The sequence below is a fragment of the Temnothorax americanus genome, unplaced genomic scaffold, assembly GCF_048541705.1.
Source record: "Temnothorax americanus isolate GAGA-0224 unplaced genomic scaffold, ASM4854170v1 Scaffold4, whole genome shotgun sequence".
NCBI classification, from domain to species: domain Eukaryota; kingdom Metazoa; phylum Arthropoda; class Insecta; order Hymenoptera; family Formicidae; genus Temnothorax; species Temnothorax americanus.
This window is the reverse complement of record NW_027509547.1, coordinates 415,254-439,060: the sequence shown is the minus strand read 5'-3', so window position 1 is coordinate 439,060 and position 23,807 is coordinate 415,254. Positions and strand designations below refer to the sequence as shown.

At 42.6% G+C, this 23,807-nt stretch overlaps 1 long non-coding RNA gene across 1 annotated transcript; it reads right to left on the bottom strand.

Moving 5' to 3' along the window:
* Positions 1–225: 225 nt before the first annotated feature.
* LOC143902582 (uncharacterized) lies at positions 226–21,938 on the bottom strand. Its single transcript, XR_013258414.1, has 3 exons — positions 18,341–21,938; positions 18,103–18,213; positions 226–1,070 (listed from the first exon to the last, which is right to left on the bottom strand). It is a non-coding gene; the product is annotated as an uncharacterized LOC143902582 (long non-coding RNA).
* Positions 21,939–23,807: the final 1,869 nt, after the last annotated feature.

Genomic DNA, 23,807 nt, shown 5'->3' with positions numbered 1-23,807 from the left:
AAAAATTGTGAGTATATCCCACAATTCATCTCATGAATAGAATGAATAAACGTTACATATATCTATATAAATCCTGAAATATTTTTTAACGCTTTTTCATTATACACAAATAAAAATCAGTCATCGTGCATCAAAAGAATCAAAGGAACATCAGATACACTCTATACGAACTATTGATATAAACACAAAATAGATTTTCATTGATTGGATAGCGTTTTTATTTGTCTTCAATATCTTTAAATGAAATAAAATTTTTGAATAAAATACATAGATAAAAAATAGAATTTTTCGACTTTCCGTTTTATATAAATTTTTTCTTCTCTTGTCGTGTAGTCTTGTTATACTCCCGACTTGATTTTATTGTTAATTAAATTAATTGTTGAAGGAATATTTTAATCCTCAAAAAAATTAAAATATATGTTCTTAATTCACAATTTAGTGTTTAATTGCTAGATATATTACTTTCAATCTTTCAAATATAAATAGAGAATATTTCTAACAATCGCGATTAATTAACCCCGATATTATACCGATTTTCACGAAAGTTTACATCTGTTATGTGATGAGATATCTTGAGGAACGGTCGTGTCTTTGACGATCGGAGAACAAGCGGAGAGTTTCATAGAGTTGCCAAGTAACAAGGGCTCACCATCACGGAAAATCGCGGATGAAGTAGCAAACGCATTTGCCGCGCCTGCTAATGAGGTCGTTTAGCACGGCTCCTCGCTAGTCTCTGGAGATCCGCGTTAATGAATCGGAGCTGAAATTGGTGCACCGTGCCGCTAACAGTGCATCGCGCCAAAGCGGCATGTGCATTGAGGTTTCGATGTCTGAACGTACAATTAGCCGTCGTATCGATGACAAATTGATACGCTTGCGAGAAAAGAGAACAATTTTCTTCCCAATGTCACAGCCAATATAAAAAAGAAATAATGTGATGGCACACGCACACATTGCACGGTTTGATCATTGAACATTGATGAATTTCTTCAATACCTGCTATTTCGAAGACTTTAATTTTTGTTGAAAGCGCACCGTATAATTATTACCGCACATCTTTATCCACGTATCTGCAATAATAAGAATAATTAATAACACACAGCTTTTGCCAATTTTATCTCAGATTAAATATCAAATACATTTTTAACATTCTCATATATTAACCTTGTTTTATTAATAAAGAAAAAAAGAATGCTAGTAATTGCGGACAAGACAAAAGTTTTATAGTTGCGAGATGTCTGCTTTTATTATTCAAATATAAATTTAGTAGAAACGATGGTATAGGAGTACCATTATAAAAGGAGATATCATTCGTCTCTTCGACCAGTAGAATATTTATGAATTATTACGGATACCAGCCAACGGGCCGTCAGCGAGCAACGTCGGATAATCCGACAACTATTTCCTGCCGGGAATTCAATGTAAATGCTGATGTGCGCGTGGAGGTCGCGTTATTTCAAAGTTCGATAAGGAGACGCGGCCCAACGGCGCGGCGGTGGCGAGCGTGATCCCGGCAAGATGGCGGGGACCCGGAAATTCATAAGAATCCCGGTAAGCCGGGGGGATACACCCACGGAGCGGTAGACGAAACCTCGTCGCGCGATTTGCCCCCTTCGTCTTTCATCCCTGTCCTCGCCCGTCTCACGGCCACCCCATCCCCTTCTCCATCTCCGCGCGGTAACAGGAATAGGAGTCCTTCTGGAGCGAATCCGTCGCGGGAGCCATATCGGCGGTAAACCGACAGATTGGAGCTTGCCGCCTTAATGCGCGCGTAGTGGGCGGGGGTTCGGAGGCAACGGGGTGGGTGACAAGGCAAACAAATTTATAGGTCTCTTATCCGAAAGATACACGGGATTATCCCCCGGGTCGCGCGCGCCGTCGCGGGTCGCAAGGGACAGAAAAAGACACGAAGCAAGAGAGAGAGAGGGAGAGAAGGGGAAAGAAGGTGAATCTCGAAAGGTAAAGCTCGAAAAATCGTAAAAACTTTATATAAGTCGACTGAAGGAAGATATTCAGGGCATCCGGACGAGGAACGAGGGAGGGAGAGAGAGAGAGAGAGAGAGAGAGAGAGAGAGAGAGAGAGAGAGAGAGAGAGAGAGAGAGAGAGAGAGAGAGAGAGAGAGAGAGAGAGAAGCGCCGGCAGGGGTTAGCGCCGGCAAGATTCAATGAAGGGCGGTGAAACGGCGACCCGAGGGGGGAAAGCGGGAGAAGGAGCACAGTCTCGAAGGAAGCACGGGGTTTTGTGCATGGGCGACGGCGAAGCGTTTCAGCATCTACGGAAAGGAAGAATCGAGGGGCATCCGGCGCGCGAGAGGAACATCTCGAGGAAAGAGAAAGGCGCGGAGGATAGAAGGAAAATCTGAGAGTGGAAAAAGGATAAAAGGTATAAACGTGGAGAGAGCGAGAGAAGAATGTCGAAGAAAAAAGGAGGAGAAAGAGGGAATACGAGGGAGCTCGAAAAGCGCGAGAAGAGTATAAACAAGAAGACAGGAGGGAGAAGGAGTAGAAGGAGACGAAAGGGCGGGCGAGGGTCGATTCATTCTAATTCGGTTGTGAAGGCTACAGCTTGTCCAACAGCTCGGCGGTATCTGTGGGGTGGCTTCTGGGTTGCTAGTGTCGCTGCCGATGTGACTGCGGACCGCGTACCTCCGCCTCCTCGTTGTCCTCTTTTCTGCTCCCGCTCCTCCTCCTCTTCCCTACGTAGATCCGTTCGGCCGATCCGACACCATGGCTCTACCTCCTCCGAGGAAAAGGGCATTTTTCAAGCGCGCGATTCCTCTTGGACACACACGTTGTCAGGATGACAAGTCGAGTCCGCATTGAAATAGGACGGGTGCGCGAGCTTAGGACGGAGACGAGACGATGGCCGTTGGTTCCAGACTGTTGTTGCTTGAAATGAAATGAACCGGGCCGTTGTCCCCGACGTTATTAAGCCGACAAAAGTAATGAAATATTGACATAGATGAATTATCGCGTTAAAAAAACAACTCAGATATTTTTGTTATCAAGGATCTAAAAAATATCCAAATAGTTAAAACAATCTAGATTCAGTATTACTTTTTAATTTTCGCTATATTAAATAATGTCTATTATTATAACCTTTAAATTAAATTTCGGTTAACATAAGCGTCGCTAACGTTATTCGAAGTCTGCGTATCTTCGGTGAGATCGCGCGCACATATACAGTTCTCGAAATTAGTTGATTTGAATCTATTTTCGAGATAATTATGTAACGAGATATCGAAATAAACGGGATATCGAAATGCGATTTCGAAACGATAATCCAAACGATTGTGATGAAAAGCGAAACGTAAATAGAGATATAGCACTGAAATCCATCGCGTCCCTACTGTAATTCCGTACAGTCGCACAGAGGTGTAATATTTTCATCGCGAATTTCTTCTAGATGTTGACCTTTTTATCCGTCGCATCAATTTTTTGCGCTTCCTTCTATCCGGATTTCAGACCAAATGTAGCGGGGATACACTGTCTCTCTCTTTTTCGCAGTGATCTCTCGTGATCTCTCGCACGGAACCATAGTCGGCGAAATTTCACAGCGACGAAAGCCACCGCGGTGACAAGTAGCGCCATAAATAGGCCCGATACGCGACAGATACGTCGCATTCTCGTTCGGTCTGCCGCGCCTTTAGCCGCCACCTCGATACCTTCTCGTACTTTATTCCGATCCCGTTTCTTGGAGGAAGATCCGGGACCATCAACGAGCGGATTCTACCACCCCTGTGTATGCTCGAATCAGACACGAAGTTATATCGCCGTAGCCGAAAAATAAAATGCGTTCCTTCGTGTATTTTCCCAGATATAGGTACACGATACGCGAACAGAATTTTATCTCAACTATTGTTAAAAGTATTCGTGACTTATTTCTCTTTATCATTTGACATCTCATTGATATATTCTCAGTATAATTTTTATTTTAATATGTTAGTTAAAATTAAATATCGATTCAAAAAATGCTGTAAAAATTATATATTTCTATGCCATGTTATATTAAGATGCGAAATTTAATCGAAACTTGGTATATGAAAACGGAAGGAATTATTTATCGGCTGAAACCATAATATATCTGCTTTCAAGAATATACATAAAATGTATTGCGATTATGTTTCCGATGACAGTTATTTGTAATAGATCACTATATTACTTTACGATGACCAATGATCTATGGGCTAAAGTATGATGTATAATCGATGCGTGTAGCTTATGTACTGTCAAGTGTTTGACGATACAACACTCGAATAGTATATTTTTTGCCGTGAAATACTGTATGGCGATTTTATTATCGACGATTGGTTTCAGGCGTTAAACTGGCCAACATCCAACAATTGTTGTACAGCATTGCGTAGTGAAAAATCTCACACCAGTTACGCGGGATAGACCGGGACTGCGCGCGCCCACACAAGATATTTTACGCTTTTTATTATTGCCCGGTTCCTCTTCGGCCGCTTATTTATCCAGTAATTACCCACCTTACTAATTACCTATTCCGTGTATTTCTATAAAATCCTCTAGTTAAATTGAGATACAAATCGAATTTTAAAGTTAATTACTCGAACGAAGGATCGGTATGCTATAAATTAAATTAAACAATATTCGCGAATATCGTATAATACATGATAACTAATTCAATAAAACGGGTAAAAAGGAATAAAATTCCGCATTGCGTAGAATATTTGGAAATACTGCGTATAATTCTGTGATCGACGTTTAAAGTAATGAAAATAATATAAACTCCAGTTGTAAAGAAAAAATTTGTTATAGTAGGACGGAAAGAGATACCTATATTTACACATTTTCGAAAATTCATAATAATTTATTGTTAGGTAACTTGTGCATCGATTTGTTTATTGTAATATCGCGTATTGAAAGATCGCTATACTATTTTTACAGCGGCTAAAAATAAACTTTACCGCGTGTATAAATCCCTTGCCATTTTAGAAACGTGACGTTTTTAACGCGTTTGTGTTTATCCGCATTACAAGCGATATGAATTTTATATTGCTGCGCTGCGCGCGAAAATTAACAAGATCTGCCGCGCGTTAGGAAATCTCGGAACGATTTATCCCCGTCCCACGTGTTTCAGAGATAAGTTTCCGCGCACACAGATAAAGATAGCCCGCGCGTTTACAAGTTAATCGATGATAAATGCCGACAGATACTGCTCGATTCGTCCCCGGGCGAGAATCCACTCTCTAACGGGCGCTGCTCTATTAGGGAGATACATTTGCCAGCGTCGGCCGATCAGGGCGCGAGTCCCGTTTCCACTCTCGCCTCTTCGACGTTAACGACGACATGTGGGCTCACCGAAGCAAAACCACCGAGAGAGCCGCGGGTGTCGTAGGTGAGACAGCCTCCATCCATCTATCCGGCGCGGTCGCGACCTATTCGGAGAGCGAAGCCCGGGCGCGCGCAATATCCCTTTTGGGACATCTTTCGCCCTTTTAATGGCCCGGGCCACCGAGGAGGGTGAAGAGACCCATCAGTGGTAGAGAAGACCCGTCATTCGTATTCGTCGCTCATCATCGAGAATAATGCCATCGCTGATGCCCATCGTGGCGTTATCGATCAAGCCCACCCCCGACCGACAGTCCAAGTCGGCGATGACGCCCCTCTCGGGACGTGTTTTGACTTCTTCGTGAATGGGTTGTCAAAATCGGAGCCGCGTGCGAACGCGACGCAACGTGACGCGCGGAAATTAAAGAGTGTCCGATTGGTTTCGCGGCGATCATCGTCGCGTATGATGGGGTCGATGCGCCGGCGATCGCATTCTCTCGCGACTACAACAATATTACGCTCCATTTTAACCGCCCGCGCTCGAAACACCATTCGCCCGAACGAATGTCATGCAATTCGGAACGCGGAATTTCAACGAAATGGTACGCGGTGAGTTAAAAGGGATTTTTTACTTCCACCGCTGTATCATCTTTGGTATTTGCGAGATTAATTAAATACATCGCGGTTGCACGTATACGTATCTCTCTTGATTGAAAATGACCGAATACTCGCGCGTCGCGATTTCCATCGGTATCGTTAATTAAAGATTTTACAAGAATGAAAATCAGACTTTATCGTCAAAAAACTGATCGAAAGATAGATGAAGCGTTTCTGTATTAAAGACTAAAATTAACTGCCGATGAAACCGGCCTTGATTCTCGTTGACGTGGCGAAGGAAACAATCGCCCGAAAATAGAAGACTTTACTGCTGTTGCTGTTAAACGTCGACTAAAAGCGGCGCGCGAGGAAGAAAACAAAAGCTTCTATTGATTACAACGTATGTACATTCGCGATTCACCGTCTCTTCGAGGAATCTTCAACGTAAACATTCTGAGACGACGGTTGAATAGAGTCATGCCCGATCCATGATCGGCGACGGTAAACACGTACATTTTTCAGAGTGCAAGAGGTTAAATTAACATTCGAAACGTACACCCGGGGGTGTAATTCGCGTCCTGTTTGTTGTTTTGTAAGTTAGACGATTACATTAACGGAGAAAAGTCAACAAACCTATTAGACGAGGTCGTCCGGCGAATTTTATGATAACGCCGAAGTGGCTTACAAATTATCGGTTAAGTGATACTAACTGCTGCCGCGCGCTGCTCTACCAGATGTTTCATAATGACGTTAAATGTTTTAAGAGCTTACAGGATTTCGCTTCAATATCGGTTAAGCCGTTCTGCCAGTACTAAAGTGCAGTTTACCGCGCCGGTCTACTATGTGCGTGGAGAGGTCAGTTTCACGCTAAAGCGAATAACCGCGCACCGCACACCATCGTACTCCTCTAATAGTCCGCGTGTACGTTAGTTTTAGAGGCCGCTCGTACCTATTTTGCGCAACCTCGGCGAAATAATGCGTGTTTTATCATTCGGTAAACGACGTGTATTTAACGTTCGCTTAATGCTACATCTTTTGCCGCGAAACCGTTCGCGCGTTTCAATTTCCGGGAGAACTTCGGGTTTACCTGCTCTGAAAATGCTCCGAAAAAATTGCTCCGAAGGGACGGGACTTGGCGCCGTCGCGATGCGATCCAGCACCGCTCGTCGTTCGTCACCGAAATAAAATAATCGCCGATGAGACGAACCGCGGGAATTCGCTCGAACGAATCACGAACGGGAAAATGCGGCGAACCGTATATATTTGCGGAACGTCGAGATTACCGCTGTTCCGTCGAATAGTGAAAAAAAAAGAGAGTTTAAGTTACACGAACGCGAGTTTGAAACAGAATTAATTTTACGCAATTCTGTCCGACCGTTGTAAAAATTAATGCGGCGTTCGGGGATGTCCGTTATTACCCCGATTTACGTGTAACGATATACGCATAATCCGGGAGTAATATTAGCGTCGACCAAATTACCATCTCCTCGTGAAAACTAAAATCGGTTGCATAATATCGTATGTACGCGCAGAGAGAGAGAGTACACGGGGACGCCGTGTTCCGTTTTACGTGAACTTTGCCGAGATATAACGCACTAGTCTCAATGAGCTTTACAGAAGCGCATAGGGTTTCTAATATCAACCACGAATAGAGACGATGTACGGGTCCGATGTTATTGCGTAAACACCGGGCGGTTGTCGCGAAGTCCCGGCATCAGATGTCCCGGAGTTGCCTCGCTACGTCGGGCACAACGCGTTTTAATAAAATATTTCCGACGCAAATAAATTTTTCCATTAAAACGCATAAAAACATTTTCGCCGCCGTCTCCTTCCGATAATCGGCTTACAGCCACTCGGTGCTGTTACAGCTCTCTTCGGTTGCGATTGCATACATTTTTTTTCCTTCATCTCCGTATCCCGCCGCGACGAAAGAGTAGCGGTCGCTTTGGCATCTACATGTGTATATCTCGCGTAGAAAATGTATTACTGATGAGATCGTTCTATAATTGAAGCTAACCGATTTTAACGATTTACGAGGAATATTTTTCCGCTATTGATTTCATATAAATTTTACACTAACAAAAATTTAGGGATTATTTTACCATTATATTTGTTTTCAATTATATGTATATAAGAAAATTTATGAAAACGGTATCTGATTAAATTTTGAATAAAAAAATTCTCTTCTAAATTATCTGGAAGCGATATACAAAGACAACATCGTGTCATGGCAGCAATCAAAAATCTATGCTTGATATTCAAAAAATGGGATAAAGTATTAAATTAGCCGTGGTTTTGGTCCCCTAATCGCAGAAGTTTTCAACCTGTTCAGTAATCACACCGCGCAGATCGGTCAAAGTCACGACTCAGAAAATGCATCGTCGCGAGCTGCTTTGCGAGGGTAGACAATACGCCCGATATCGCGAAGCAAGCGTAATTTATTCGCTAACAAACGGAACGATTGTTTCGCTATCAGCATCCCCGTCGGCGATATCGGCGGCAGCGATGCCTGTCGAGGCGATCGGAGTGGTTTACGGGAACGGTCGATAGCAATCTCGAGTGACGCGCAAAGTAACAAACGAGGACGAAAAATAGTTCGCACAAGAGTCGTGTGCGCGTGTGTGTTTCCAATCTCTTCTCCTCTCCTCTCTCTCGTCATCTTTCTCTCTCTCTGTCTCTCTGTCTCTCCTTTTTTTCTCCCAAGCACCTCACAACGCGGGAACGTAGAGAAGGTGATGGAAAAGACGAGTGCCAGCCCGGGGCGGTGGTTGTTTCCCGGGCAAGTAGCCGGAGTGGATGGATAACTTGGCCATTGTGATGAGCGATGGCCTCCAGCAAGAGTAAATGATTGCCGAGGAAGCGGATACGGCGCGGAGGCAGCGCCGGCGGGTCTTTGTTGTTTAGAATAACTGAAGGGTTTCTCGATGGGGCCCATCGAAACCACCCTCCCGCACCTCTGTTTCTCCGATCTCCTCTACCCCCTAGGTCCGCATGCCGACCACTCTTCCCCTCCCTATTCCCGCACCTTTCCGCGCCCTTTCCGCGTCCCCAACTACCCCGTTGTCATCCTCACTCTCTTTCTCTCTGTCTCTCGCACCCCTCGCTTTTCGACTGTTATCGGTAATTAGAGGTACGCTCGTGGCCACGCGACCATTTTCGCCCGACCGAGGGTGTTCGTTCCCAATGAAATGTGCGCACGTCCCTAAACGCGCCAGTAAGGTCGTTAATTCGTCCCCAACCCTCGATACAAATATTTATATACATCGGTAATCGTGTAGCAGAACCAGTTCAGAAATCTCTTCGCTTAGAATCGATATCTACATTCAACTTCCGGAATATTATATTTTCTTTAAAGAATGTCAATCTGATTGTCAAACTAATTTATCAACATTGATTCTGTCAGATTATCAAACAATCTGGGAAAAAAAGCAGTTTTTTCTTTAAAAAACGTGATTTTGTTTTTTTTTTTTTAATTTGCGTAAGTACCACTAAAAAATTGTCAACTTGGTTATATTATAATTTAATTTATTTTAGAAAATGGAAGACATTTTCAAAAAATAACAAAACTCTTTTTTCAATTTCTTTCAAGACACACAATTGATTTTAAAAAAATTTTATTTTAGATTTGGAAAATGTTAAAATGTGATTCTATATTCGTATTCAAAATTCAGCGGTATTGAAAGTTTGATGCCCGAGGCAGATGCCTCGCCACCTTCTCCTCTCAGGATGAGCTTGACGAAGATCAATTAACAACTGCACGCGGTAGATTCTTGTACGATAAAAAATTAACGTTACTTTTTGATAAAATTAATCAAATTAGATAAAATAGTCCTTATCACACAATCTCAAACTTGAACACAATCTTATATCTAATATATATATATATTGTTTTTCAATATCTTTTTTAATTTTTATTAGATTTACGTACCTCGCTTAATCTACCATCGCAATTACTTTTTTGTATTGTATCATAATTTTATAGAACAGTGTTTATTTCAATATAATCTTAATTCCATTTTATATCTTTGTTAAACTTGTAATTGTTAATTGTATCACGAACGAGAGACAAAACAGTAACTTCTTGTCGAATAGATGTTTTTAATTAACTGAATAAGATGAATGTCGGTTCCATCGTGCAAACCACTTCGCGTGCACAAAAGAGATACGCTCCCACGTTCGAAATCTTGGATGGTCCAATTCCATACATCAATCACATAGATCGAACATATCGAGAACAATATACTCGCTTGTGTCGCTACGCCGCGTAGGCATTCATGCATAATCACAGTAGAATTTTCACGACCATTGTAATGCGTCCACTTGCGCGGCGTGGCATTTTCCTGGCTACCATCCGCCGCACTCGATGAGTTATGTTATCTCTATTACTAGAGCAAAGTATGTGAGTACCGCCGCAAAAGGCCAGGATATACCTTCGGCCGCATATTCGTCAGTCTTTGATCAGAATCTATTAAAAGGATCAGTTGCTCCATTGTGGGCCGCATTCCGGCATCGATATTACTTCCCTGCCACGCCGAAATATATCACTCCAACGTTACGAATAATATCCCCGCACGGGAGATAGAGAGAGATGCATGCCATTCACCTGCGATATACACCGGCCAATCTCTCTAATAGATCTTGGAAAAAGTTTCATTCACATGGCCGGGATACCGGCCTCTGCGCGCGTCGTTGTTAGCTTAACGATACACTGCCGATATACGTATCCTTTTGTACGACGATAGGAAATAATCCGAGCGGAATACTCACGCTTTTAACACGCATACATCGCCAACCTTACTAATTAGAAATAAAAAGTATGTACGCCCGCGTATCGGAGCGCGCCGTTGCGATGGATGCGTTACGCGGGATATTTCACCCTTGAGCGTAATTACGTTGCGATAGCCAGGTTTATGAATGCATTTATTCATAGGTTGTGATGAACGAGTAATATCGGCAGTCCGACACTCGCAAGGAAATACGCAAGTTTGATATCATACAGAGCGCGTGTTTTATTAACCAGTGTTCGGGGAGTAGTCTTTATCCGTGAAAATTTCACTGGAGAGGTAAATATTTCTAGAATTCTCTTCGGCGAGAACCAATCTTAATTACATTTTACAATTAAACAACATTAAACCACGAGTAAAATCTCGCGTTATGAAAGAAATTTGAATGTGATGGAATTAACGTGAGCGATTGAAATGTCCTATCCATCAACAATGTAAACTTGGTATTTTTCAAATTTTTCTCTCTCTCTCTCTCAAGAGATATTGGAAAACGCCAAAAACTTTTTATTCTTTAGCAATAAGTTGATTAATATTACTCGAGCTATATTAACTATATACTTAAATATATATCTCTTCTGTTATCGATCAATTAAAATTGCGTCGATATTTAAGCTTAGCTCAGAAAGGTGTCCTTGTCGATGGCGATGAGAAGTTATAAGCGACGTCGTAGTCGAGCAGCTCGTCAAGCTTCAACGTCGGAGACAAGCTCGGGTACGCTTGTGCATATTTATCGAACGTACGGCTACGCGATATCAAACAAGGTGCGTAGCAGGGCAAAAGATAAGCGAAGACGATGACGACGGCGGCGGCAGCGGTGTCGGGCGTATCCGCCAGCAAGAGAACAAGCCCGCCCTTGGATACATATCCTCCCCCGTTTATGTAAAAGCCGCGCGTACCCGTACGCGCGGCTTAATAAAGGGACGGTGAAACGGCGGGGAAATGAAGGGAGACAGGGGACGGAAAGCGAGAGATGGAGATGGACGATGTAGAAGCGCGACGCGCGGACGGGAATGCAGATCGCGGGGTCAGAGGGACAGAGAAGCGAGGAGAGAAGCGGAACGGATGGAGAAGGCGGTTGCAAGAATCGAAACTTGGGGACTTTGAGTTCCAGTCGATAAAGCTATTAGCATTTAGACGAGCTGTCGTCGCCGCAGCCACTGCCGCCGCGCCGTCGTCCGCTCTTCCTCTTCGCCGCCATCCCTCTCTCTCTCTCTCTCTCTCTCTCTTTCTACTCGCTCTTTTTTCTCTCGCACCCTTTCCTCTTTTTCTCTCTCTCCCCCATCCGGCCGCCCTTTTTTTCCCCGTATCCTCTTTGCCTCCCGCCTCGAACGGTAGCTTTGCGGCTGAAATACATACCGATGTATCTCCAACCCCCTCGCGTACCCCACACTCGTCGTTCTCCAGCTTCCTCCCCCAGAGTTTGCCCTCTCTCTCCCCCCCTCTCTCTTCCCACCCTTCTACCGCGGCTCCTCCTCCGCCACCCACGAATCTGCACGTATACACACGCGCGTGCGGTCGCGCGCTTTCAGCGGTCGCTCGCGTACACACGCCGAATATACAGCGCGCCGTGACTCCACCACCTTCTATTGCCGACAGACCGAGCGGGCAAATGGTAGAAAAGGAAAGAGGCGGCGGCGGCCAGACGTTGCAGCGAAAACAGAGAGAACGAAGACAGAGAGAAGGGGAGGATGAGAAGGGTTAGGGGAGAGAGAGAGAGAGAGAGAGAGAGAGAGAGAGAGAGAGAGAGAGAGAGAGAGAGAGAGAGAGAGAGAGAGAGAGAACGGAATCACGGGAGACGCAACCACCGCCACCTCATCGCCCTTTCCACCCCGAGAGGTGGTATACTTCTCGATACGCTGTACGTTACGTTCGTTTACGACTCTCGCACGAATATCAAGAACGTTAGACGTTAATAGCCGACGGTCTAAACTCTACTTATATACTCCTCATATATCATATCCGTATCTGGCGTAAAATGTAACAATGGCAATTTTCAACAACTCTGAGGACTGGTTGCCGCAGCAATCTTCGCAGCAATTAAACAAAAACGGAAAGATACCTCTGCAAGTTATTGCAAGTTGAGCAACTCCATTTACAGATAAATGCAGAAAAAGGTAGGAAAATTTTATTCTTCGGTAAATCTTCCGGGAGACTTTATTTTAACACAGATATCCAATTTAATGCTTCATCATTACCGATGTTTAAGCACGATTCGTGGAGATTAATTTTCTTACAATCAGTTTTTTAGAGCTCGTAAACCTATTGACGCGCCGCAACATTTTCATCGGAAGATCTAAGTGGTGAAGATCATTATTACGAGTACACGTATGTAGTTACCTACACGAGTCGGCGCGCGCGGCTGGTGGCGGACACACCGCCACGAACGTCGGACACGCATACGGCGAAACGTTTACGTGGAAGCTAGCGGGTCCATCTCCACCAAAGAGATACCTATTAAAGGCATCTCTCCCGCAAGCACCCGTTGCCGTGGTAACCCGGCTCGGCCACACGCGTGTGCATACGCGCACGTCCTTGCATATGTGTATGCATGTATACGCACAGAAACACATGCATGCCCGTCGGCGAAACCGCACACTCCCTTCGCCGAATCGCGAATGTGCGTTCGTGTACGCGATCTCACACGTCGAGAAAGAGGAATAGAGTAGGTGGAGAAGCGAGGATGATGACGAGGACGACGACAACGACGATGACGATGGGACACACATACGCGTCACACATACTATTATACGCGTTACTGTTATACCACGCGGTGTTTCACCGACGAGGTAGGGGCGAAACAACCCTCTAATAGCCGGGGCGGCGCCTATAGCCAACCCTAATAGCCCTATCTCACCCTCGCCTCTCGCTGCATCTCGCCTCAACTATGAGCGGCTTATCTCCTATCTCTATCCCTTTCGTCTCCTTTTCCTCCCAGTACCGAGATCCCTCTCTCTCTCTCTCTCTCTCTCTCTACTCCTCTCTCTTTCTCTCCAGCTTTTCCCCAGTTTACGTCGTCTCTCAACCGCTCTCCTGATATTTCTTCGCTCACTCTCCGTCGCCCTATCTCTCTCGTCGACCACCGGGCTGACTTGTTTCGCGCTCTATCTACTTTCGCTATCTCCGTTTGTCCCTGTTCTCTTCTTCCTCACTCCACTTGCCCCATCCCTGTTCTCCCTGTATCTTCCTCCCCGTTTACCCCTCGTGCCCTTCCGCGCCTCGCGGTTCCACGATCCCGCGCCACCCGGTGTTTGTTTATTTGATGCCTTTTCACTCTCTATTAGTCTCCCGCGCTCCTACATTTTCTGATTAGCCGGATGTCGCGCGTATACAAGCTTTACCTACCTACCTACCTACCTACCGCGCCCGTCCGATTTCGCGCGCCGGCTTTTCTTTGAACCGGAGGCAACGAGAACCACCCGATCGATCGTGCCATCCCACCTCATCCCCCCTCACCCCTCGGCCAGCCGCCCCCTTTCCCTCTAGCCGCCACGACCCCACAACGTCCCGTCGCCCCCCGCGCCACTCTGCTCAAGCGTGCGTGCGGGCCCCCGCCGCGTGTTTGTGTCCGTGTGTGTTTAACGATTCGAGTTTTCGTTTCCGCAATGAACGCTCTTTCACCGACGGTCAACCGCCGCGCGCTCCACAGGGAGAAGGAGAGAGAGAATGGCTCCTCTCTCGTGCTGTGAAACCGACGATTCGCCGAATTTCTTTATCCCGATCGGGGCCGCTCGCTCGCGGGCGATTTCCACTTACCGCGCAGCACGGAGATGTGCGAAATCCTACCAATTTGCTGTGCTATCATTAGCATATAAGCGATATTTCTTCAAGATACATAAGAATAATTTATCTCTTTGAAATATTGCACCTGTTATAGTTATCATTACATTTCTATTTTCTTTTTATATACCTATGCCTGTGATAAATCTTTCTACTTTCAGACAATTTTCGGACTGACTTCAAACTTAGTTTAACAGTCTTTCTACTGAAGCCATACTTGAAATTAAATTTCACAAAATTAGTTATCTTAGATTTATTAAAGTTGTAATATACGTACTATTAATATAATATAGTTATATGAGCACATTTTACGTATATACACCCTTTGTTTTGCGTTTCTCCTGCTATCTCAATTTTCTGAAATCTGCCATGGAATTGAAAGAAGACATAGAGTATTTAGAATGATCGTCAAGGCGACTTTTGCCTGCCACAGCGGGAAGGAGCGAAGTAACAACTATGAAAAATACTAAGATCCATTACATGCCGCAGAACATTCGCAGTTCTGGAGCTTAAACGCTCCACAAACACGCATAGCGGAACTCGCGCTTTTTCGTACATCATCAACGAGAACGAAGCGAAACGTGATGCATCCCGATATTACTTTCCCAGCGCGCGTTCACGCCTGTAGCATTTTTCGAAATTAAATGGAAAACATCATTGAGCGGTGTACAGTGCGAAATGGCGAGAGAACGAGAGAAAGAGAGACGATCGATCGCGCGTAGGCGTCGGGACAGCGAGGCTCGGCGAGAGAGGTACTCTCGCACCTCTTACTCGTCAGTTTTTCACGTGCGGTTTCATTTAGCCAGCCAGCAATATCACGGAGACCCGTGCGCACCACATCAGAATATCTCTTTCTCCAACCGCACGTTCCCTCCTCTCTCGACTCTCACCCCCTTAATACGTATACTTCTTTCCATCTCTCTATCTTTTCCCTCCTTTCAAAGATCCCCATCTTTGTCCCGCTCTTTATTTCTTTCGCGCGCGTAATCACCGCGAGCGCAAGACTCCATTTCGGTCTCCAAAGGAAACCACCACTCGTCCCTCCCCCTATCCTCTCGTCTCCTTTTCCAGCCACCCTCTCTGTTCCTCGTTGCACTTCATTCTTGCCTAGCCTGCCAGGAACCGCGGAGCCGAAACCCGCGAACCCGCGTACGTCGACGAGGACCAAGCTTTGTAGGTGATGCACGTGGATACACGTTGCACCACACGCACGCGCGCGCGTAAAGGCACGTAAGCTCTCTCTCTCTCTCTCTCTAGAATTTCGATCTTCCCCGTCTCCCTTACGCGGATCAGGTCGAAACTACAACTTTTGAGCTCTCGTTGGTCCCGGTCGGTGGAATTTTTTGGGTTTCCTTCAGGCCGCGATACTCGGAACGACGAGAACAAGAGGAGAGCGGACGGAAGAGGGGTAAACGGAATATTCGCGGGGAAAATATGCCGGGTGGACGAAAAGGCCGCGAGAAGAACGGTAATCGAATTAACTGTGCATTATTCACGAGATACATTTAGCGGAGTGTAACATTAATGGCGATGGAGCGCGATAAAAATTATACGCCAAGCATTGCGCGTCCTTTTGCGGATGGATTCGGAAGTATACATTGAATTATTTAGAAGTGTGATAAAAAAAACCGCTCTGAACCGTTCTTTCCGTTGAATCCGAAATGATTGTTTATGTATAGACGTAGACGCCAATAACTACGAACTGTCGATAAAGTTTTCAAAAATTTTGTCCGTCATTTCCGTCATTAATCACAGCTGACTTTCATTATAGTAAAAGTGCTGGAATATCAATAATATTTACAAGCAATTAAAAATAATGCGCACACGTATCTTATGAAATAACCTCAGAAATATAAATGAAATAATTGATGAAAAATTGATGATCTTTTAGTAAAAAATTGTGGCTATATTTTATTTTAATAGGATTTTTTAATTGAACAGAGATTTCATTACAAAAACTTGGAAAATCCTGTTTAGAAAAGGAGCTCGTAATTAATTGTTAAGATAAAAAGAAAGCACTTCTTTTATGCATTATGTGAAATTAAATCATGACGATCCTGTTGAGAAATCATACGTTAGTTTACGTTTCAGAGGCAACTAATTATGCTAATGAATTTTATGTATAAAAGTAATGGATGTGTCGCGATGTACTATATTTTATGATACGTTTTAACTCGAAGAGGGATTTAAAAATTTACTCGTGCGTAATACAATGCGATACACGCTCCTATATATATAGTTTATTGTTTAATTAATCATGCATTAAAATAAATGTGTACGTGTATTTTTAATTGCACGCTTAATAATTCGACATCCGCGTCCGCATTTTACTCGTATTTGTTAAAGTCATTATGGAATATTTTGGATTTTGCAGAAATAATGACGTATCAATTTTTCCGAACAACTACTCGCACGTCATTAAGCATTAAAAGCATTAAACATTAAACGTATAATTAAATTTATGGATAATGTCTTATCAATATGTAAAAATGGCAACCGATGCAAACCTCTAGTGATATTCTTAACTCTTAACTACCATTATTAAATATCACGTAGATAACTATGATGATATTTGTTTCAGTCCAGTAACGATATTTCATGTTAAAAGTATATTATGTTGTTATGTAAAATACAATGGAGAATAACATCAAAATATCTTTCATTAATCTTCATAATATATAGAAAAAATAGTCATAAAATTCAGAAAGCTATTGAAAACTGTTGAAACAACAATAATAGGGCTGTGAACGAGTTATATGTCTTTTCTGAATTATAATAAATATTAAGTTTATCGTTATCTTTTTTATCTAGAAAAGATTTTACTTTTCTGGTTACAGTTAAATGGAAGAGATGGTTTCAGAAATGCCTTAACACTGCACATTTCCTGCTCTGACCAGAAAACCACACCAAGACGATTCACAAAAGTTGCCTAATTTGACCACTACGATTGTCCTTAGGGGATATATCCACCCTCGTCCATTAACGCAACCCCCTACTTTACCGAAATGTAGATCGTAGCCCTCCTCTGCTAGTTGAAACGTGAAAACGCCATTATTGAGTGTAATATCGCGTTATCTCCCGCCGCAATATTGTAATATACGCAACTTATTCCTCGTGACATCCCTTTTTGTTGAGAAAGGAGGAACTTTTGTAATATCATCTATGGAAATGAAAAGCTCAGCCCACGTTGCAGAACGTAAAGTTGAATTTAAACGGTGAGAAAAAAAGGAAATAGAGAAGAAGTTCTCATTATTATATTCTAATAGTTTTACATGTTCACGAAATTGCACTGGAATATTCTCTGAATAAAAAGCAGACAGCAATTCAGACCGGATTGCATCTTTAAAATGATAAATTTTTAGTAAATAACAAATGCGTAATAATAATTTAACAATTCTACAATTTGTAAACGTTTTTGACATTTAAATGCTTCGATCAATTTAAGATAAAAAAAACGTCGAAAAATAAAGGATAAATAGATGAAAATAAATTTATAAGAAAATAAGATTTGTCACATATATCTTAACACGTCGCAAAATTTATTAGTCACAGATTCTCGAACACATTTTTATCGGGATTTTACGCGTTTATAATATAAAATTAAAAGTTTATAGATTTACGTTCGGAGGATCTACCATATAAAAGAACTCACGGATACAAGTCGTGCTCGTTAATTTTGATATCTTGGTCGTTATCTTTGATCGCATGGGCATTTCATACAGCGGGAAATATATTGCGGCTTAGCGGTCCGAGTAAAGTTTACCTGGAAACAAACCCCCGGTACAGCTCCTTTTAATTCGCGTTTACTGTGAACGGCGTCACGTAATTAGTCGCCCGCTCCCCGAGCTTAATGTAAGGTATTAAAGCCAGAGTCAGCCAGCGGCACCCACCTTTTCTCCTTGACGCCTCGTCTTACGACTTTCAGACTTCTCGTTTATCCCTGTCACCATTGTGTCTCTCTTCTTCTTCCTCTTCTTCTTCTTCCCCTATCACCTTTCTGCCTTTTAAACTGTAGCCGCTCGTTAATCGCTCGTTATCTGTAAGTATATCGCGTGTATTTCCGCTCCTCGATGCTGTCCCTTGCAGGAGTAATTCAATTTTCTCATCCCACGACGAGACTACAAATTAGTAGAATCAATGCCCAATGCCTTAAGGAGTAAAAATTAATTAATATTAGTAAATACACTGCTCGGCTGAAACATCACAATCTGAAGATAAATCTTCGTATAAACGCATAAAAGGAATAACCTCGGGAATAACATACACTACATATACTGCGTGTATATTGATGTGAACATTTAATGACACTGAGCCAAAGTAAATTTATTATACGTATAACGTGATTGCTCGCACACATTTATTCACAGCGATCGCTATGTTACATATAAGTCTGATATATTTTCTCTTAACTGAGGATCCTTTGATAAAATTTTAACAAAAATGTCAAGACGCCACAGAGATTTACATGTAATATGAAAGATGTTCCACGATTAATTAAATTTTAGATATAAAAACAGATAATAAAGTCTCATTCCTCTGCTTTTAAATAGAGAAAAAAAAGAGTGACCTTTACTTATATATAAAGAATTTCATATAAATGTTATTTATAAAAATATTTAACATTGCGGTAATGATGTAAGATTCCAGAAAAAGGTGTCATCGAAAGAAAAATTGGCTAAAAGAAAACCGACATTAATTTTATCAAAGAACCTATAGTCGCGAGAAGAAACGCACGATACCCGAGACACCTTGTATACATATAATCTCTTTATACATAATAGCGTACGGGAAAGAGCACGGTCTAATTACTTCGCAAAATAAATTCCCGTCGTAGGATGAAAGAAATCCCAAACGATAACACAAATCGGGCGTGCTAAAATGCGGAGGCTGCGATCATTGTTGCGGTGCACGGTAAGAGTATAAATTTCACAGCAGGTCGGCGGCTCCCGATTTGCCGACAACCGGCCGAGAGGGAACAGGATAGGGAAAATGGGCACGCGAGACGAGAGAGCGGGACGGAGAAAACGGAGCGACGATGCTGTATGCGATAAAGAAAGAGAGAGAGAGAGAGAGAGAGAGAGAGAGAGAGAGAGAGAGAGAGAGAAGGAAGTGAAGCGCTGAGTGGTTCGAGAAAAAAAAAAGGAAATATCGAACGCCTCGCAGTCATAGAAGAGAGATAACAAGAGGGACTGTGAAGATACACAGAGAGTATCGGAGGAAGAGAGAGACGCAGAAAAAAGATGTAGGGAAGAAGGAAAGTGAAAAACGGAGGGTACTTTGGTTCAGTAACAGGCCGATCGCAATTCTACGTCGAGGCTCGCGCGACTCGCGAGAGAGTAGTTCGGCCAGAAGTATAATGGGGACCCCCCGTGGTAGCTTACCTGCATCATCGACTAATCACATCGGATAATAGGGAACAAAGGCGCCCCTGTGAAAAGTGAAGCATACCCACCACTTACCTCTCTTTCACCCTCCGCCTCGCCCCACCTCATCTATCTTTTTCTTTCGCTATCTGGTCTCATGTCCGTTTTCCTGAAAGAGAGAGAGAGAGAGAGAGAGAGAGAGAGAGAGAGAGAGAGAGAGAGAGAAGCACCCTCTCCCTCTCAGTAGAGAAGAGAGAGGATATAATCCTCTTACGCACCAGGCACAAAGTAAAATACAGGCGGCACAAGCGGCGCACTCGACCGTGGACGTCCCTAGTATTACGCATCGGCACGAATGAGGAAGAGAAGAAAAAAAAGGAAAACGAGAGAGAAGAAACGCAGAAGGAAGGAAAGAGGCACGAGGAAGGGGGGCACCTACGGGATACTCATGCAGGAGAGGTGCCGACGAGAGAGATCGACGCGCCGGGAAATCTCTCGGTCGCATTATGCAGCTTCTACACCCGCCCGTCCGCGAAATCTCTTAAGCGGCTGCCAATTTGAGCCGAATCTCGAAACTTCAATCGCCAGCATCAACCCCCGAGCACTCTGTTCATCCCCTCCCCCCCCGTTCCCTCTCTTTCCCTCTACAATCGCTCCTGAAACACGAGCCGGTTGCTCTCTGAAAGAGCTCTCGATGTAACCTCGTTATAGCGGCACGTCATGGTCTTTTTGTTCCGCGATCTTTTCTCGCTATATATTTAGCATCAACAGACAACCATCTTCCACAGACATTGAATATTATCCTCGTATTAGGGAGATAAGACTCAGAATCAGAAGATCGCTCTTGGAACTAAATATTTGATAAAGATATACACAGATTTGCTTTCTCTCATTCTTTGACGAAAGTCTCTGATCTCACGTTAATCAGCAAAGGTGTTTTACTTAAAACAGCTTCTAGAGAGATTTCTGAATTTTATTTTTCAGCATTATCTTGGTGAAGACTTTAAATCACGCATACATTTAGGTTTTCTAAATATCTCGATTTTAAATATTTTATCACTGAAATTCACGCAACGGCAATTCCCGTTAATAAAATTCTCAACCGTGCACTTAGCCTAAAGGAGCAACTCTGTGCGAATACATGCCAGATACGTACGGCATAATAGGATTTCGCTATCCGCAACGATTGTGACTATCGACTACACGCATATTCCGCAAATATTCGGACGGACCATCTAATACTCTTTATACAATATATATATATACGTTTTTCTATTTGCTAGAAGCTATTTGACTATCCGAGGCGATACTGAAAGTTACCCTACCCGACGCTAATTCCAAAAATCGAGAATCCACAATCGGCAAATCGTTCGCTTTCTTTTAATAATCGTGCATTTTTTGCCAATGCTAAAAAAAGTCATAGTGTCCTAAGTTTTTATTCGGAGATGTTATAAAAGCTGCTTTACGCAATTGGAAAATTTTCCAAGTATTACAGATATTATCGTTAAGCATTTATCTATAACGACACGTGTCACGCTTTGATACAATCTTCACCACTTACATTTGCAGAGAAAACGATATTATGTCATTTTTAAATGTATACAGGATATGATTGTGTTAGATAAAAGTTTATGGTTTGATTAATTTTTAGAAATATAAACCGTTTTCGAATTGAGATACATGCGTATTGATCCATCAGTTATATTGGATTATCTTTGAATTACTTTAATTTTTATTCCGTTGATTATTCACACGCTGGTAAATTACATAAAACATTGCGTGTAAAATTAAAATCTCTGGGTAATAATAGTGGACATATGTACGTTAACGCAGGCGGTGTTTTTAAAAAATTGCCATTATACGAAATCATATCTCGTGACTTGAACGCGTATGGCGCAATTCAAACGCATTAGAGCATATTTGACCGAATCGTGATTGGAGCGTGAATGGAATATGATCATCCGTCATAACGTGAATGGAGTGTGCGTTTATTGCACAGGAACATGTACTGATCTGCGCGAAGCCGTACATATGTATATGTATATCTCCGCACCGAACGCTCTATTAGATATAAATAATAATATAATTTATACAGAGAAATCATATTTTATTAATGTATCAATATCCAATTTCCAAACTAATCCACGAGAAATATTTGTCAACAGTTTTTTAATCGTTTAAATATTTATCAGTAATAATATGAACTATTTAAAAATAAATCAACATAGAAATGCGCGATAAAAATGATATTAAATGATTTAAAAAATACTTTTTATCTTCGTTATATATTCTTTCTTATATAACTTATAATAAAATAAAATTTATATATCCCGTTTTATATTCTAGTTCGTGATTATAACGTATTTATTGTAAAGGATTTTTCTGAATTTATATAACTTTGTATTTCTAAAACTATCGATAGGTCATTCTCGATGATATTACAAAGGTGCGTAACTACAATAAATGAAGTGTGAAGAGAAAAAGAGCATCGCGAAATGGCTTTGTCCTTCCTTATCACATATTGCGAAACAACATCGCGTCTCCTGCGCGTTTGACCATTTCTTTTTAATTCACGAGCGTGTACATACAACTTTTTTCATCTACCTTCTCGCCCGCGGGCGGAGACGACGACCATTCGGGGCTCTCCGAGCTTTGAGCGAGCTCGGGTTGCCGTTTGCGGCTTTCCGCTTTCTCGCGAGCCGCGAGGTGTGGCTATGCGTGGCGTGCGCGCCGCTCATTTGCGTCCATCCAACTTGGAGCCGTTAGCCGCGCTCTGCCTCTTTGCGTTTTTACCGCGTTTTTACATCTTGCTTATGCCTGTGTATTAATTATCTTCCGACCTCGGAAGAGAGAGAGGTGGTTTTTTTGATACGGTTTATCGGCGACATCGAACCAGTTGAGCCAAATGGGATTAAATAATGCTTCCTCAGCTTCGTGGATTGGATAGGAATAAGTAAACTCGATGAACTAGATTAAAAGATATGTCTCTTTTTAGACGCGTATATATAATGGTCGACAGAAGTATATCCCGTTTGAGAATTTTTTTTTAATTTCGAGCAATCGTATTCAGATCGAAAATTGTATTTTCCCTATAAAGAATGCAATATCATGTTTTGTGTAACTTTTATTATTTTTATTCGAAAACTCCAGATCTTTTACTAGCTGCTAGAAAATAATTTAGAAAGATTGATTTTTATACCGATCTCTTCTTCACACAAATTTTTCTACAAATTTTATGTTGAGGTATATCAAGCTGTATATATATATGTGTAAAATATTATTTAGTATAAAGAATAGAAGATATATATTTTTTCAGAAATATTTGTTTTGGTATTTCTTTCAAGATAAAAATAATCACTAAATATTTATAATTTAGTCTTCGAAAACAATGTGTATTTCCAGCAATTTGAACGATATTTTGAAGCAACCCTTTGTAATAATTGTGCGTTTGGATACCTAACATTGTTCCAACCAGATAATCAAAATCAAACCAAAAGTGTAGGCAATGCGATTGCGTCAAGCGAGATACCTGATAACTCCGAATAGCACTGTTTATCATTTAATTCACGCGGCTAAATGCAAAATCGAGGATGTGTCTTTGAATCGATAAACGTGACACGTAACCCGCCAGGAAAGGAAGCGAGGAGAGGATACTCGCGTCCCGTGGCTCGATCGCGTCACCCTGGCGGCGCGGCGTATCTGGTGCCGCCGCAGGAGCACTTCTCCATCCATTGGGCGACGAGCATCCAATATTACCGCGCATCTTCCGGCGCGTACGTGTTTAACGTATATACTTGCCGAATGCACCATGCTGATGCAACGCTCATAATGCGCGTAGGTACATAACGAAAAGACGCAAAGACGGAGAGAAAGAGAAAGAAACAGATATGTGCGTGGAAAAAGCGAGAAAAGTCGAGTGAAGGATAACGCGGAAGGAGAGAGAGAACAGGAGGGGGATGAAGAGAGCCGGTAAATTAGGTGGGTATATCGTGCG